Source organism: Vicugna pacos, chromosome 20 (assembly GCF_048564905.1).
Source record: "Vicugna pacos chromosome 20, VicPac4, whole genome shotgun sequence".
Taxonomy (NCBI): domain Eukaryota; kingdom Metazoa; phylum Chordata; class Mammalia; order Artiodactyla; family Camelidae; genus Vicugna; species Vicugna pacos.
The window spans coordinates 34,607,029-34,624,567 of NC_133006.1; the positions used below are offsets into that span (position 1 = coordinate 34,607,029).

General features: G+C 46.9%; 1 long non-coding RNA gene across 4 annotated transcripts in view; it reads left to right on the forward strand.

Annotated features, from left to right (window-relative positions):
- Positions 1 to 17,539, forward strand: part of LOC116284461 (uncharacterized) — a 319,987-nt gene that overhangs the window by 208,257 nt on the left and 94,191 nt on the right. For all 4 annotated transcript variants that reach the window (XR_012062355.1, XR_012062354.1, XR_012062356.1 and 1 more), the window contains one exon: positions 1,454 to 1,503. This is a non-coding gene — a long non-coding RNA (uncharacterized lncRNA). The remainder of the gene's footprint in view (positions 1 to 1,453; positions 1,504 to 17,539) is intronic.

Here is a 17,539-nt window from a genome sequence, read left to right on the forward strand (position 1 = left end):
TTTACTTAAAATTTTTTTTTTTTAACAAATGAGTCCTCTAAATTTTGTTTGCATTTTGTTTAAAATCAGTTGGTAGTCTTTAATCAAGTATTCAAGGAACGGTGAGCCAAAAGAGTTCAGCTCTGGAAACTTATAGGAAAATGTAATTATTGAAAACAGAATTCGTACCTACAAAATTGAAGAAGGATTTGAAGAAATTAAATAATTTAAATTAGGGAGTAAATAATTATACATTGAAATATCTTACTGATGGGAAAAAATATTTTGATGGAGCTTTTATATATAACTGCATGAGTTCATATCCTGTACTGGAATGGAGTAAAATGGTGAGGGTCTGTGATTTTGCAGCATCTAAATTTGGCAAAACATTTTTAAAAATCATAAATAGAGACAACTTACCTGATGAGTTCTGTCTCATAAAATATTTGCCACAGTTTCCCTGAATGACAAAAGGATGGCACCTGTGAAACAATTTGGACTGAAGTGATAACACATTTCAATAAGAAAAAAAATCAGAATTAAGGATATTTTCCGTTTGTCAGGATTACTCCTTCATTTACAAGTATCTCAGCACCCGTAGAAAGAATATTTTCTTAATTAAAAATTCTGTGGTCATCATGGTCATTCTCTCCCTTGCCTCCCAAGACCGCCCGCACTGTGTCTGTGAAGAGTGTATCTACCTTTACTTTGACCACTGCCCCCACCACCCCCATGAACATCTCTCTGAATAAATCTGCTTCTACTGAAAAAAAAAAATTTTTGGTCAATTAAGAATCAATTGATGGTATCAACAATTTTAAGTCTATAAACTATGAAATGCAATTTTGAAAAAGATTGCAGGCAATTTTATGAAAAATAGAGATATATATATTAAAAATACATTCTTTAGAAAAATACCTGTTACTTGGCATTAGGTAAAGATGTAACTCCAGCCTGGTTACAGTAAATGTCTATGAAATAAGAATACCATTCTGCTTATGTTATTTTTAGCTGTTTAGACTGCTCAATCTAACTTTAAATGTTTAGCTTTCATGGATACTGATTGTTTTTTGTTTTTAGATACGATTTTATTTTTGAAAACAATTTTTGACTGGAACTGTTTTATAGGTCTTCTATCATAATAAAACCAACCTGTCAATCCATGAGTGCGTACTTAAAAAGTATTTTTCTGTCTTTCATTTTCAAAATTGTCTCCAGTATAGATAACTATGAATTATATAGTTATATAGTTAAAGCAGATGCCTATTTGAGTGTTTTTTTTTTTTTTTCAAATCTTACTGCCTCATTTAAGACTTTGGACGATGATCCAGTCTTCCATTCATTTCCAGCTTCCTGGAGGCCAGCAAGAGAAGAGTGCCCCCTAATTCCTTGACTAGGAAATAGATGCACGTTGGGTGTTTGGTGATTGCACTCACTTCTTCCCCGGCTCATGCTGACTTCTCTTTTCCCACAGTACAGCCGACACAGTGACTTCCCCCTCTTACCCGGGGAGCTCTGCATTGAGTAAGTAAGCATTTAAAAATTGTTTATTTTACTTTGGTAGTTATATTTGCCCTCATTATGTATCTTTAACAAATCGTTTTATTGTTTATTTACATTACAGTGTATAGTTCCTTTCCAAGTAGAAGGAAAATATAATTCTTTTCCAGTATTGTAGCATACTGCACACAAGCGTATTCACTAACGAGTTTATTAAGAGTCAAATAATTAGGTAATTAGTGTTTTAAATGCCTTATATCCTGAAGAAATCCACAGTGTGTCGTTTTATAGGCGATGAAGGAATACATGTGATGGAGGGAACACCTTATTATTTTTCCCTTTAATGTCGTAGAATATGGGCTTCTGCTGTCCGCACATCCCCCACCCAGTGGAGTTTCAGATAAAGATTAGATTCAGATAACAAGGGCCACCTGTATATTTTGAATGACATTATTTTTTCCAGCTTTATTGAGATATGACTGACATATAACCCTATATAAGCTTAAGGTGTATAACATGTTGATTTGCTACCCTTAGACATTGCAAAATGGTTGCCACCATTGTGCTAGCTAACACCTCCATCACACCGAGTGACTGTTTAAAATGCCAGGCACTCTTTTAGCCCTGGGGGCTCAGCAGTGAGTGAACACACAGTCTTTGTCCTTACAGACCTTACCTTTGGTAGGGGGAGAAGGACACAAAAAATAAACAAACAATGTAAACCACATCAGGCGGAGATGCGGGTTAAAGAGACAAATAACCCAGGCTAGGGGGACACAGCCAGATGAGAGAGGTGCTATTTTATTTCTCAGAGAAACGGTTCAGTGGAGAGACTGAAGTGAGGTGTTGAAGCAAGCCATTCAGATATCTGGGGGAAGGGCGGCCGGGCCAGGGTGGCGCCAGGGGGATGCCTGGTGTGCTGGGGGAAGGGCGGGGGACCAGAGAGGAGAGGGATTGGGGGTGGGGGAGATCTTGGAGGGCCTTGGAGGTCAGGGTAAGGACTTTGGATTTTACGCTCAGTGAGATGGGAAACCCCTGAAAGTTTTGAACAGAGGAATAAATATCACTTACATTTGCAAAGGATCATTCTGGCTACAGTGTGGGAAAAATACTGTGTGTGTGTGTGTGTGTGTGTGTGCGTGTGCGCGCACGTGATGGGGAACAGAAGGGTAGAAACCAGTAAGAAGCCTCCTGCAGTGGTCCAGACAACGCACGGTGAAGGCTTAGACTTAGGTAGTCGCACTGGGAGTGGTAAGAAACAGTGGATTCCAGATACATTTTGCTGGCAAAGCTGACATGATTTGTGATGAATTGGAGGTGGGAGAAACTTGAAACCTTTTGGCCTCGGATATTAGAAAGGAAGGAGTTGCCATCTGCTGAGCAGGGGAAGATTGAGAGAAGCAGGTTTGGGTGAGGTGGCGTGGGGGAGTCAGAAGCTCATCTTCCAGCGCATTAAATTGGACATGTGTCTCAGGCATCCCAGTGGAAATGTAGAGGCTGATTACTTATCTCCCTGTGCCTGGTTCCTTCATCAGTACATTGGAGCTGTTAGTAATATCTGCCTATGCCACGAGAGGACCGCTGTGAGGGTTGGCTTACCAGGTGAAAGTGCTTTGCCAGAGCTCGTGGTAACCATCAAATGTTATTGTCATGAATGTCTGTGATCAGTTTACATTTGCAGAGAAAATGCATACAAAAAGGAAATACCACATACTTGAATGCAATATTATCCATCCCTAGAGTCATAGAATGAGGGCCAGAAGTGCTCTTTAGTACCCACTGATTCCAGCCCTCATCTTACGGATGAGAAGACTGATGGTTGCCCAGGGACCAGGCAGGCTCGTTGCGAGCCTGGAATCCAGGGCCGCGGCCCCTACACCCCAAGATCCTTCCATTACGTAGTACTTCCCATGGAACATTTTCCCCCACAGGGTCTCAGTTTTAAAGGGTGTTTGCTAAAAACCCAAGATGACTTAATGTTTAGCAAGGCTTCTTAGAGGTTTAACCTTCAGAAAGCAGGGAGGCCCCGGGAGAAGGCATGGGGGTGAGGGGTGAGGGTCACATCACGCCTCGTTGAGAAGTGTGAGATGTGGGAGGAGTGATTCAGCTCGTTATAACCTCCAGGGAACCAGGCCTCAGCATCCAGCCCTGCAGGGAAGGCTCTCTTCTTCTGCAAAAAGATCTCATGATCCAGCTTCCTCGGCCACATGGGCCTGTTCAGCCAGAGGGACCAGAGGGCAAGACAGATGTATCTGGAAAAGTCAGTGCCCCTGAGAGCTTCCTTTTCTTCCTGTCTCACTGCGTCTCCTCTTGTCCTCCATCCTCCAACTTCCAGGTTAATGCTGCTCAGAAATTGCATGTGTCTGATCTTTTCCATTCATCTTGAGATGGTGATTAATACATAATTTATTCCTGAGGGTCTGAAGTTTCTGCAGAAGGGCTTTGTGGCAGGCCTGGAAATGAGCACGTCAGCTCCTCTTCCATTAAGGCCCGCAGCAGCTGTGAGTGCTGGGAGGTTGAGGGCCGGTGTATTCCCAGGGCTTTCTGCCTCTTCCCAAAGTGGGGACTGAACCATAGGAAACAACCAGCCTCTCCCTTGGCCCAAGGGAGCATGCACTCAGCAGATCATGCTGATGATCAAGAGAGGCTTCCTCCCTCCAGAAGCTCTAAGCTCTGCCTTGTGGTTCAGCCCTGCACCTCTTCGGGGTTGGAGGTGCAGGAAGCAGGTGCCTCAGGCTGTCCAGATGGAGCACGAGGCCGGTGGGGCTGGATCCGCTCAGAGCCTGCACTGCAGCTTCCCTGCCCGGCATCCATTCTCCCCTCTCCATTGGTTACAGATGCCAATTTTGTTTGCAGTAGGAAAGTTACAAATTCCTAATGAACCAATGAAATGGAGAAGAAGCCTACTGAATGGGGCTTCTGGGAGAGCTGTTGCTTTTCTGATGAAAAAAAAGAAAAAGCACAGGGTCTGGAGTAGGAATTTTGATCACAAAACTGAAATTCCCCGACTAAGGATGGCAAACTGGGAGACACAAGGAGCTTGGGACTCGGCTGTCGCTGAGGGTGTGCGGTACCAGTTCCTCTCTTGGCCCTCTTGTTAGGAGAGAAAACCCATCCCCTTCTGACTGTGATGGATGATATTTGGCAGTTTGGTTCATGCCACTGAGAGTAGTCCCAGCGGCTGCCTGCGTCTCTGAGCTTCAGGTGGCAGCTTGGCTCTGATACTCACCTGCTGTATAGCCTTAGGGACAGCGCATGAACTCTTTGAGCCTCAGTCTCCCCATTGCTAAGACGAGGACAGTGTATCTTCCCTGCCCATGGGGTTTGCGACAATTCCGGGGACTTCTGTAAGCGTGACACTGCCCTGCCCCTTTTGGGGATGGGGGAGCTGGACGTTTGACAGGGCAGGGGAGGAAGGAAGGAGCGTTTGGAGGGGGAGGGAGTTGACTCTCAGAGGGAAGGAACCGACCAAGAGGTGGACAGTCTTGGAGGACAATTCAACCGAGCCCAACCACCAGAAGGCAGAACCAAAAGGTGTGAATTTGCCGGAAGCAAGGCCGGCTCCATTGAGCTTCCTCAGGGGTTTCCTGCCTTGGCAGGAGCCTGCGTGGGGGTGGGCGGGGTGCGCGCATGGGGCTGCGGCTTGGGGAAGAGGGGCCCTGGGATGCAGGTGGGTCCTCATACTTCCGTCATGAGCTTGACCTTGGGCTGTGGTAGGTCAGGGAGTGATCTTTTAAAAATGGAAATCGAATTTTTCACTCCCCTGTTTTAAAAACCCTTCACTGCTTCTAGGCACGTACCCAGGAGGAGGGCAGCTAGGGAGGCTGGGGTTCTTTTTGTGGTAGCGAGAAGGCTCCCAAACTGAACGTGGTGACGGATACAAAACTCCGTGAGTATACAAGAAGACATTGAATGATACAGTTTAAATGGATGAGTTGTGTGGTATTTGAATCTTAACTCAATAAAGTGTTAAAAAAAAAAAAGTAGTGCTTTGTTGGTTCCTCCTTGCCGACAGGACGCAGGCCCTTCTGGAATTGATCTGCTTGCCCCAGAGCATCCTTACCTCCCACCGCGGGAACTGTTGTACCTGCCTGCGGTGCTGTGTGGCGTTGCGCCCCGGGGTGGTGGCGCTCGTTCGTCCCTCTTCCTTGTCTGGTGGAGTTCTTGCTCTGGCCCTGCAAAATGGAGTGCTGTTACTGAGTGCCTTCTGTGTCTCTAGTACCTGCTGTATGTCAGGCACAGAACCAGGCTCCGTAAATATACTTCCTCATTCCATCTGTTAATGAAATCCGTGTATGTGTTAGATAGGGTCAGTAGCATTAACTTCTGTGACAAACTACCCTCAAATCTCAGTGAGTTAACACAGACGGTTATTTTTTGTTCATATTACAGTCAGTGTGGTGTGTGTGTGTGTGTGTGTGTGTGTGTGTGTTGGGCTGGGGAGCTCTGCTCTTTGTAGTCTCTGAGGGACCCAGGACCCTTCATCTAGTGGCTTCAATTCCTGTAGGGCCTCTGAGTCCTTTGCTGGGTTTTTGCATCCAACTGGCTAACGAGGGAGAGACAATACAGGAAAGACTGTGAGACAGGTTTCAGAGGCCAGTCCTGGAAGTGACATTCAATCCTCCTACCCACCTTCCGTTAGCCAGAGCTCACTCGTCTGGGCACTGCAGAGGATGCTGGGAGATGTCTAGTTGTGTGCCCAGAGAGGCAATGAGCTAGATTTCGTGAGGACAGCATTGTACCTGTCACATAGAGATGGTTATTATTGCCACTATTTTACTGATTAGCTAATTTTATCCATCTCATAGCCAAACAGTGAGCTTTTCCCTAAGAGAAAGCTTGTCTCTGCTGTTCTGAAATCCCCCATGCCTTGCACAGCGTCTGACACGGAGTACTCAGCACATCTCTCTTGTGCTGGATGAAATTGGAGAAGCTAAAGTTTGGAGCTCAGTGATGAGTGATTCCTAAATACATCCTCACTTCTATGCGACGTTCTGGCTTTCTACTTTCTCCGCCAGCCCTTCCCCTCTATTGGAAGGGTGACAGTGGAATCCTGGCTCCCACCCAAGGCTGTTGTTGCCCAGAGAGATTCTTCCTTGCCATGTGGGCAGCCCAGGGTCCTTTGGAATGCTCCCTTTTTGGATTTCATCAATGGGATAAGACAAATCTAATGATGCAGAAATACAAGGGAAGTCGGATGGAAGAGAAGGAGGGATGACTCTGTTGAACCTGGTATTTCTATCCTTCTCCTTAAGGAGGAGGAATCGGTGGTTATGCAAAAGCAGAGGATTATTGATTTCTGATGAACGACTTGTTCTAGAGGGAGATGATCCCCCCTCATGCTGGGCAAGCCCCAGCCCAGGTTCAAGTGCTGGTCCTGGAGGGCGTCACCCTCGCCCTCTCTTTCCTTTGCCACCTGCTGAACGTGATGAATGGTCCTTCAGGGACATTCCACCCTCTTCCTCCTCCTGGGTCCTTCCACTGGGATTTCATGTTGTTCCCGACCGAAACCCTCAACTCAGCAACATCTAAATGGCTACTTCTTTCTTTTTCTTGTGTCTCCTTTTTCTTTTCCTAGTGATCTAATCACTGATATCATGGTGGGTATCTGAGAATGGAGACAAATGAAGGAGAGAGGGGTAAAGGGCTACCGGTGGGGCAGAAAAAGGCCCCAGAGAACAGAAATCATCAAAAACAAAGACTGGAGAGACGGCTTAAAGAGCTTCATCATTATTAATTTAGGAAGCTTAAAGAGGGTTGGCGACAAGAAAAGGGCAGTGAAAAAAATCCCAGTGATAAGCCTGCCAAGCACACGAAGGTTGTCCAGCCCTCCAAGAGCCAGGGTGAGCGCAGGCCTGTCACTTCCTTTGTTCTCCGCACTGGGACCCGGGGGTGCTTGTGCCGCCAGCAGGCCCCGGGAAGCGGACAGCGGCGGGCGGGCGGGCCTGCAGCAGGGGCCCAGCCCTGTGGGCTGCTGGCAGGGTCTGGGGAGGCTCAGTAGTGCTGGGCAGTCCCGTGGGCACGTCTCATCAACTGTGGAGGCTGTTTGAACGTGGTCTGGCCTGGACATTGACCAGCAGACTGGAAGTCACCTACCGCGCTGAATCAGGGTGTGGGCAGGCTCCCCCTGTGCCAAGCCTTGCCCGTTTAGTAAAGTTGCTACATTGTTGGGGTGGGCCAGGGGTTTTAGGAGAGGGGTGGGGCCTGCTGAGACAGGGTGGGAGACGGGTCAACCAGGATGCAGTATTTCAGCCTCCTAGCGACGAGCCCAGCTGACCTGGTGCGCTCCAGCTGAACTCCTGCCTTGGAGCGTCACGCCCATGATTGCACTGCTGTGGGATTGAGCTACGTTTGAGCCACCGCATAGCACTGGATCTCTTTGATGGAATCCGTCGTTGGCTCTGTTGGAGAAAGTTAATCAGGCATTGTAGCTGACCGTTTCCAAGAGAGCCAGTTTCAAGCAACACCGCTCTGACTTTCCCAAACGCGTTTTTCCTTGGAGGCCTCCTCCTGCCCTCCATGCAGTCCTCTTTGGTCTCTTTCCCTCTGGGGGCTCTTGCTCTCCATTCCTTGGGCAGGTTCCGTGTATTTTAATCAAAGGCAAGGAGCAGGCAGCTCATGGGTTGTCATTAGGATGATGGGATGTGAAATGACCACTGGATTGTTTTCATTTCTCCAAGACAGCAGCCTGGTGTTCTGCGTTGTCAGCTCATTAGAGGATGTCACCGAGAAATGCAAAATAGTCCAACTCCAGCGCCATTGGCTTCCAATTCCCTCAGCACAGGACATCAGAGCTGGGGCATGCTAATCTGATTTCAGCACTTGGGCAGTGGAGTTTTTTATTGGGCTCACTCAGAGGTGGCTGCAGGGCTTAAAAAAAAATTCCGGCACTTTTTTTTTTTTTTTTGTAGACAGCAGGTGTGTTTCCACAATCTTAATATATGTCCACAAGATATCTACCTATATCCATACCTGTATCTTTATCTCTGCCATTTCCTACCTTGTTCTGGAAAGGATTTAAGGCTCAACCTGGTATGTTTCCGCTTAAACCTGAGATAGGTAGTGCTGAGATATTAAACTTTTTAAGAAAAGAGACATTAGGAGATAGTAATTCCCTTCATAAAAGAGTTTTTGACGAAACAAATGACCTACCTTCTGACTTTTCAAAATTTAAGCTACCTAAATTTATAATAAAGTGAGAGGCCCTTTATTGTAGCAGAGTATGTTCAGAATTGTCTCCCAATGCTTCTCACTCTTTCTCCTAAAATGCCCCGATGCCAGAGGACAGGGGGGTCTCTGCGCCCTGGGGTCTAAAGGTAGTTCAGAGGGACCCGCAGCAAGTAGAAACCTCTTCAAAGTCACATTTTCTAAATGTGAGTGGTTCTCTGGCATGCTAGTTCACAGTCTGTTTTTTAATATGAAATGTACTGTACCTGCCCTGTGATGTTAGAGAAGTTCCTCTCATTTGCCTAGACTTTCAGTGAGACTGACGCTCCGTGGGGTCTCCCCTGCCCGCCCGCGGCCTCTGCCTGTACTTGTTTGTGCAGCCGAGAGGAGGGGCCCAGGGAAGCCCTCGCCTTGGAAAACCCGGGGGCCGGAGTTCAGACCAGCTCTGGCATTTCCAGGCCTTCTTGGCCCCAAGATCCAGCCTATTTTATGGCTTTATCCTCATTATCAGGCCTTCGGGGCAGTATGCTCCATTCCCAGGCCTGCTGATTAAAAGAGAGGATCTGGACATGGGGGTGGGTGCACTGCCAGCTTTCCAGCATTTTCATTTGCTTTAACTTTGAGTTGGGGGAAAACCACTCTCTTGAGTACATTTGACCCTGGACAACACGAGTTTGAACTGCGCAGATCCACTGATACGCGGATTTCTTTCCGTAAACACCTATTACAGTAAGTACTGCAGGATCGGGGGTGGTTGGGTCCACAGATGTGAGACCATGCATACGGAGGGCCGACTGTCAAGTTATATGTGGATTTTCGATTACACAGAGGTTGGCGCCCCTAACCCTCAAGTCGTTCAGGGGTCAACTGTGTGAGTTTTCCTATGTGTAAAATATAGCTCAGAAAAGTTCATCCTTCGAGAGAAGTAAAATATTATGAGGGCTTATTTATGTCTTAACATGCATGAGTCCCCCTAGGACCCAGATGGTGATTGCTAAATGCCACTGAAAGAAAGGGACCAGGCTCCTCGGGGCAGTGGCAGACTCCAGTCCAGGAGAGTAAATACACAAGATGACCCTGGAGGATCTTGTTATCCTGAAGTGCAAGCAAACTTTTAAAGATGACAAGGGTGTGTTGTAAAGACTCAGGAACACACCTGAATAAGCTCCAGATGTCCAAAGGCAGACTCTTTAGGCATTAGTAATCACTGCAGTGGTTGGAACACATCCAATGCCTTTATACTCTCATGTTTATAAATGATTCTTGTAAGAAGGAAAATCTTATAGGTCACCTTTGGGGGAATCTAGGAAACTACCTTATTATTTTGAAAACTGGTAAATGAAAGAATCAAACGTTTACTTGCATTTACTATACGAATTCTGTATCAGGGGAACCAAATAGTTGATTAGGAAGTTTGCCTTTATAGCAGAATTAAAAAAAACAAACCGAACGACGAAATTAGAAGTATAACATTTTGCGATCCCAAGTGAATAAATGAATTCAGGCCAGGGTTTCTCAACTTTGGACTCTTGACATTTTGGGACAGATAATTCTTTGCGGTGGGCGACCATCCTGTGCTTGGTAGCAGCCTCCCTGGCATGCACCCCCTAGATTCCAGGAGCATCCCTTCCCCCAGCTGTGATGACCAGAGATGTCTTGAGACATGCCCCCAGTTCCCTGGGAGGACAAAATCACCCCGGTCAAGAATCCCTGCTCTAGGCAATAATCACCAATGGCTGTGATGACATCACTAAAGGAGCCACAGCTAGATTTTATGTGTCTCCTGGTGGATGTACACTACTGCTTTTGAAATTCTTGCCAAACCGGAACAGAAACAAACTGATCTGAACTTAGTCTCTGTATCTAACTTCCACAGAGATACGAGACACACACACACACAAACTAGCATCACAATGATGCAATCAGCAAAATCCTGGCTGTGTCAAATGCTAAGGACACATAACAAGGTTCATTCAGCAAAAGATCATAAGGAATAAGCAGAGATAGAGGAGGAACCTATAGATTAAAAGAGTATTCTGTCTCTGAGTTGTCAATAAAAAAATTAATTAAAATTTTTTTTAAATAAGAAAAGAGTATTATAACTTAGGGTTGTATCAGCCAGTTACACTGTCAAGCTCTTATTTGTATCACAATTTAAACAAACTTAAAAATTATAAGATTCAATGAGAAAGTTTAATGACATTGAGGAATTATCATTCTTTTTTTTGGAGGGGGGTGTGATAATGGTATTATGGATATGTTTTTAAAAGTCCTTCTCATAAGTCATCTTATAGATGAAATAATAGGAAGCCTGGGATTTACTTTAAAATAATCCAGAGAGGGGCGCATAGATGAAATAAAACTGGCCCTGTATTGATCATTGTTGAAGGTGGTTGATGGGGAGGTACCTCAGGTTCGTTGTGCTTTTCATGTTTGACTATCTTCATAATAAAAAGGTTTTTTTTAAGTTAAAAAAAAATGCATGAGCCCTCAGGGGAAGTTCCAGCATTAAGAGAAGGTTGCGTTTAGTCTGTCCCATGTCGGGGTGCCTCCGGGATCTGACGGGAACACACAGCAGGCAGGCAGGCAACGTGAGTTCCATTCTCTGCCTTGGAGCCTGTGTGTGCACGTGGCTGCTCAGGGCTGAGTGTCCTGAGATGAATAGAAGGGTCAGCCCTGTCCTCATGTTAATTAGCTCTTAATTGTTCTAAGTAGTGGATGAACTGATTCACGATTTTCATAAATTTATTGGCCCTCCAGTTAATGAAGAGCCTAATGCAGTACCTTTTGGCATATATCATTCCTTTGCTCGACTGGCATGTCCTTTTCGCCAAACTACTGAGCTGGGCTGTCGAGGGAATGACAGCTGCTCAAATTTTGGGTTCGAGGAGACTGGTGCGTCCTGTACAGAAGGCAGAGAGGAAAAATGCAGGAATACAGGCTGGAAAGGATAAAAACGTCCAGGTGAATTAATAATGCATATATGCACATTCAGCGTGCACATCTGCTGCCCAGATAATGGTGTTGAAAAGTTAACCTCTGTCCTGTCCCCTCCCTCCTCCAGCCCATCATTCTCCCTCTGCCAGCCCGTCCCTCCTCCAAAGCCGCCAGGCCATCTAATGCTCCTTGCCTCGGGGGGAGGCTGTGGCAGAATGGAGAGCAAATGGCCTACCTGCTTTTTGCCGTCTTGCACTGTATCAAGGAACCATGCCCTTAGGGAGAAATGTCAGGAGAGGAGACTGGCTCCCTACACCCCTCATTCCCCCCAAATCTAGGGAAGGTTTTCCCTGGGGTTAAGAAAGCAGTAAAGACAGTGGGTAAGTGTTGATCATATGGAGAGGGGCGCCCTGCATCCTACTTCTGGGGGTTGGCTGCAGAGCAAGGCCAGGCTGGTGGCCTCAGCAGACCTTGCGGAGACTTCCATGGCTCTGTGTGACAAGGGGCAGACCAGGATGATCCCCCTGCCCTTTCCTGGGAAGCACCTGGTGGACAGTAGTGAAGGTGGTCTCAGTGGACCTCTGGGCCGATGGCTGCCTTAGTGCACCTGCATCCAGGACTGGTGTCGACCCCCTTTACAAGATCTTGCTCCATGTAACTGCTTCACCCAGGGGAAAGGGAGCTCCAGAGTTGACCGAGACCAGGTTTCTGCCCCTCAGGCAGGAGGGGGGCTCCAGTAGGCCCTCTGGGGTGGAGATTTGTGTGCAGCACAGCAAACACACCCCAGACGAAGGTAGCAACAATAGCGAGTTGAACATGATCATCTTTCTTTTTTGCCCCTACTTTTTCTCATCAGCATCACACACACACACAGTCTTTTCTTGTGGTGCACATTGTTTCTGGGTGCACACAGAAGGGTCGATTGTCCACAAGCCCCCTGTCTCTTAGGCACTCATGCAAAAAATTGCTTACAAATTCTGAGCTTGTTAGAACTCTGTGGTTGCAGGTGATTAGACCACAGTTTGAAATGGTTGCCACAGAGAGGGCCTCCATTATGAAGTCTGGGATGCAGACCGGCAATAGTAAGGAGCTGCAGGCAGGCCTGGAGGGCAGCTGGCACTGGCTCTCATCTCTTCTTCCCTCCCCGTCTCCTCTCTTGCTGCAGTCTCCTTTCTCCCCGGCCCCTGGCAGTGTCCGAGTTTGATCCAGAACTGCAGGGTCAAGACCAGGCCTGTGACCCACCCTACACCCACTGAGTCAGGGTCTCTGGAGAAGCGACCTGGGAATCTGAATTTCAAGACTTCTTGTGTAGTTCATTCTTACCCACTCTAAAGCTTGAGGCCCCCTGAATGACAGCTTTAGCCATTGGAAAGAGACCGAAATGATGGTGTCTTTGAAGAAAAATCCTAGGGAAAGGACCTTGTAGGTCTAGCTTGGAACAGGTGCCCTCGTGCCTGGACCTGTCCACTGGATTACGGGGTGAGATCAGGTTACAACACGACCTCTCCTCTGAAAGCACATGGGTGATGTGAGAAGGGATCCCAGAAGCAGGAGAGCTCTCCAGGGAGAGAGGATGGTGCCGGCTGGCCAAAGCTGCCGACACCTACCCCTCATTTTGGGGCTCCATAGAGAGTGATGATTTGGGTCTCTGTGGTTCCCAACCAGGGGTTCTAGGATTCCTTCCCCAAATGCTTTCTCGCTTGACCTCAGTGACCCTGCGCCCACTCCATTTCCCTTACACTTCATGACTCCTCATTGGATGCCCACCGTGTTTGTTTCTCTTTCCTCGTGTTCTCTGTTCTCTTTAAGCTGGCACAACCCAGTGTTCTTCCCTGAACCCTCCTACTTTTTTACCTTTTTCCTCCGAAAGCATCCACAGTCTTCTGTACGCAGGTGACTGTCAAGAGCTCCACACCCTTCCAGCAACTGAGGGACTTGTCCTCCTTCTCCTGAAAGTGACTCTGCCCCAGCGTGGTCCAGAGAAACCAGAGACTCACGTGGTCCATCTAGCAGAGAAAACTAAATTCCCGGAAACTGCCTGGCCTCCAAAGGAGCATAAAAACAATGCAAAGCCTATATTCACATTTTCAAAGACATCAACAAAGGAATCCAACGACAGAGTAAACAGCAAGCAGTTGGTTCTTCTCCTCTTTGATTCTCTATCCCAGCCTCCTCCCAAATGTTTCAGACTCTTACTCTCCAAATCCTAGAAAGCTCTTCATCCCTCTCCTTTATTCTTTACTCTGAATGTTTGTCTGCACCCCCACACCAAAATTTATATGTTGAAACCTAATCCCAATGGTTTGGTGATGGTACGTGGAGGTAGGGCATTTGGGGTCATTAGGTCACGAGGGTGGAGCCCTCATGAATGAGATTAGTGCCCTGATAGAAGAGACCCCAAGAGCGTCCTCTCCCTTTCTGCCGTGTGAGGTTATAGTGAGAAGATGGACATCTGTGAACTAGGAAGCAGCTTCTTACCAGACACCTAGTCTGCTGGCCCCTTGACCTTGGACTTCTTGGCCTCCAGAAGCATGAGAAATGCATTTCTGTTGTTTGTAAGCTACCTGTATGGTATTTTATTATAGCGGCCCAAATGACCTAAGGCGGAAACTCTAGATGCTCCTCTTTCTCTCCCAGCTGACACCGTGTTGGTCATCAGCTTTTGTAGATCTGATTGCAGAAATGTCACCTGGCCTTGCTCCTTTCCTCTCCATTGCCACTGCCAAATCCTTGGTTCAGCCCTTCCTCAGGTCTTAGTAAGGCTGTTTCAGAGTCTGTTAGCTGGTGTCCCTGACGCTCATCTCTCTCACCTCCAGTCTACCGCTGCCATGCTGCTGCTGAGAAGCAGATCTGGTCACTTTTCTCTGTGGTTGACGGTCGTCCATGCCACCCCTTCCCCGTCATGTCCATGGCTCCCCTTTCCTTGGTGCTCACAGGCCTTCCTATTGTCCTTCCTTCAGGCTGCCTCTCACTCTTCCCAGTGACCCTGTGCACTCAGGCTGGATCACACAGTCTGTTTACTGTTCCTCAACCTTCTGTTCCCTTCCACACTTTGACATTTTTGTTTATGTTGGTTTTATTCCCTGGAATGCATGCCTGCACCTGTCTAGTGGAGCAGCTCCTACCAGTTCATCCAGGTTGAGCCTCCCTGCTGTCTGGAGCCTGAGAACCCTGTCACTGTGTCCCCCCTAGCCCGGGCTCATCACATGTGCTCTGCACTTCATGCTCAGGAGAGTTTGTCCACACCATTCCTATGTCCCTTGTCACACTCTGTCTTTTTTCTTCCATGGTGCGCTCAGGAGCAGGGCATTAGTCATAGTGGAAAATCTCTGCTAGCTATCACGCAGAAGTTGTGACATAAATGACATCTCATCCCCATGGAACAAGGTAGTGTTTGTGCCCCTTCATCTCGCCCCCTCATCATACCACAGTGAGAAGAGTAGAAGGGCTTCTGACTCCTGCTTAAGAGGACTGCAGGGGAAGAACTTCACTCTGATCTCAAGTATCCAGCCTGGCCGCTAGGCTATCTGATAAGACAGTGGAAGGAATTTATTGGTATAAAAAACTCAGTTGAGTCAAATCTGCACACCTGATATTTACTCAGTTGTAAACAAGCCTGCTCCGTGTGAAGACAGAGACTGAGAAAGCAGATGTATTAGTGTATTGTTAGTCGCTTTGTGAAATAAATCACCTTCCCATCTGTTCCTCCTCCCTATTCAGTCCTACAACCCGGAAGGTAGAGGAGACAGTCCTACCAACTCTTGTAGATCCTTTCTCCTAAAACCTCACTAATTAAATGACTTTTCTACATCTTCCCTGCCAGTGGGCTGCTCAGGTCACTTTCATCTCGCTTCTAGATTATTCTAGACAATTCCCTCTGACTAACATCACGCATCGGCTTAGACAGCACTTCCTTTCAGACCTTCTCTCTGCTCCAAGACTGGGTTAAGTGATTTGCCTGCATGTTCCACTGCATTATCCCATGACTGTCTTAACTCTTCTGTTTCCCCGTCAGACTGCAGGTTATTTTCCCTGCCACACGTAAGAAGTACTCCATAAATTTTTATTGCACAACAGAATCGACTGAGGTAGGTATCAGAATATTTTGAACACTTATCTTTTTTGATCACATCTACTAACTGGTGCCAAGCATTTTTATATCCTGGTATGAAAAAACCAGGCTATTGAGCGAAGTAACTGAATTGGATTAGGAAAGAGGTCTTTTCTTTTCATCTTTGCCTTTGGCTTCTCAACACGGATCAGGCTTTGCCTAACCTAACCTATGATGAGAGTTATGTCTCAGTTGAGGGGGCCAGGTGCGTGTACATACTTTGTCTTTCTCACAAGTTTTCATCAGTTAATTGGGGATAATAATTGGGTCTGCCAGCAAATAGTGCTGTGAAGAGTGGGTTTCCATCTTGAAGGCGTGTGTGTGTTTCCTTAAGCACCTGGGTTTTCACTGGAAATGTGTCGGTACCCTGGAAAGACTAAGCCAGGTCTTCCCAATGGTTTTGAAGTCTCCTAACCTCCTAATCAATGTACTTCTGTCAAGCCCTCCATTCACAAAGGCTTCAAGGTGCTCGGAAGAAATGCTCAGGCTTTATGTTTTTAAAGAAATAAGGTCAAATGTTTTATTTTTAAATACAAGTCATTCCCAACAGCATGTCTCTTCCTTTCTATCCACGTGGATGCCTTCTAGCAACTTGACTCTGCTTTCAAAGTGAGCGGGAGGAACTTTTATGAGATTTGGAGGGGATGAAGTGGCTTCTTGAAATTAAAAGTCACTTTGAAAGAAAAGACTTCATGAAAAATAGCACTGGAGACAAAACAGGATTTCTAGAAAGTGGTATTTCCATACAGGAAAGTGAAAATCGAGTACTGACTCTCTCCCCTCTTTTAACCGTGGGTGAGGTCGCCTGGGCGTTTGTCTCACCTGCAAATGGGGCTGCCTGAGATCCGTGCCATCAGGCTGTTCAGTCTTTGCTTGCCTGGCAGCAGCTTCAAAGGTAGGACACCTGGAAGAGGAATCCGTGGCCCCAGGAAACCAAGACACGGAATGAGGATGTCAGTGACAGCTCCTGTGAGTTACTGAGACATTGTGGATAGAAGGAGAAATGTCCCTCCTTCTTCCTTCATCAAATCATGTAAAGCCAGCTGGAACAACGATTCTGTCTGTTCGGATGATGTGAGTGAGAAGCACCTGTCACAGAAGACATGAATTGAATGAGATCTTAAAAGAGTTTTGTTCTCGAGACAGAAAAAGAGGAGAGAGGAGCTGGAGGAACATCAGCAAAGGGAGGGAAGGATGAGCTTGCATGGAGGGATGAGAGAGGCCTGGTGGCAAGACCAGCAGGCGAGTGAAAGGGGGTGGGGGAGACCGAACCAGAAGTTACATGGGCATCCCTGACTCCTTTGACCTCAGGCGACCCTGACAACCAGAGCATCATTCCCTGTGGGGATAAGATAATAGAAGACCACAAAGAAATTGGAGCTGGGGCCACATCAAGTTCATCTGTCTTCTTTTCAACACACGTGGTTGGGGCCAGAGCACACAGAGTCTGGACCCTAGAGACCCTGGGGAGGGCTGAACTGATTGTGCACTGGGAAGAGACGAAGACACTTTCGTAACAGTCAGTGTTACGGATTGAGTTGGGTGTCCCCTACATTTCATATGTTGAAGTCTTAACCCCTGGTTAGTCACTTTAGAGTGTGACCTTTTTTGAGGTAGGGTCTTTACAGAGGCAGTCATGTTAAAGTGAGGTCATTAGGGTGGGTCCTAAGCCAGAGTGATTAGTCTCCTTATAAAAAGGGGACATTTGGATAGAGAGACACGCACACAGGGAGAATGCCATGACTGGAGCATAAAAATGGTCGTGGACAAACCAAGAGGCATGGAACACATCCTTTCCTCGTGATCCTCAGAAGGAAGCAACTCGGCCAACTCCTGGGTTTTGGA